Source organism: Pagrus major, chromosome 11 (assembly GCF_040436345.1).
Source record: "Pagrus major chromosome 11, Pma_NU_1.0".
In the NCBI taxonomy this organism is placed as follows: Eukaryota; Metazoa; Chordata; class Actinopteri; order Spariformes; family Sparidae; genus Pagrus; species Pagrus major.
In genome coordinates, this window is record NC_133225.1 from 32,651,027 (window position 1) to 32,651,684 (window position 658).

At 41.5% G+C, this 658-nt stretch overlaps 1 pseudogene; it reads left to right on the forward strand.

Moving 5' to 3' along the window:
* Positions 1 to 213: 213 nt before the first annotated feature.
* LOC141004483 (COMM domain-containing protein 6-like) lies at positions 214 to 390 on the forward strand (annotated as a pseudogene).
* Positions 391 to 658: the final 268 nt, after the last annotated feature.

The following is a 658-nucleotide window of genomic DNA, read 5'->3' on the forward strand; positions in this document are numbered from 1 at the left end:
TAACAATTTCTGGCAGCATTAACCAGCTTTTTGCAGTAGCCTGCCTCTTGGTTAAATTATCACAACAAGCCACTGGTAAAGGCTTGGGCCAAAGATCTAGTGCAATGTTAATAAGAGTTTCTCTTCAAGTGCTGCACTAGCTGTGGAGTGAATATGGTGCATCAGTCCACATTCACCATTGGCCATGTAATGGACATCCAGTAGAAGCTCGGCATGGACCTGAGCTCTGACACGTGTTGATCTCTGAACTCCCTATATGTGACTCTGCAGCTGAAGATTGTTGAGCCCTTTTGACATATGTGTTTGAGGTCTTTTGAGATAACCGTTCCACAGTTTCAGAAATTTTACAAACAGTTCAAAGAGGTGGCAGCTGTTATTGAGACGGTGTGATGATCTCCAGGACTCCTGAGTTTACATGTGACCACTGGAGGAGCAGATTGTTGTTGCCTGGTGTTTGTCTCTCAGCTGTTGCACAATGTTGATACAAATTACTGCAAATGTCATTTGTCAGTTTTCCACTTAGATTCTTTACTGCAGCTGTTAAAACTCCTGTTGTCACTTTGAGTGCCAAGGTTTCAGTGTATGTTCTCATTTAACTGAAGTTTATGGATATGTATGTCGGGCTGAACAATTAATCACATTATTATCAAAATCCTAA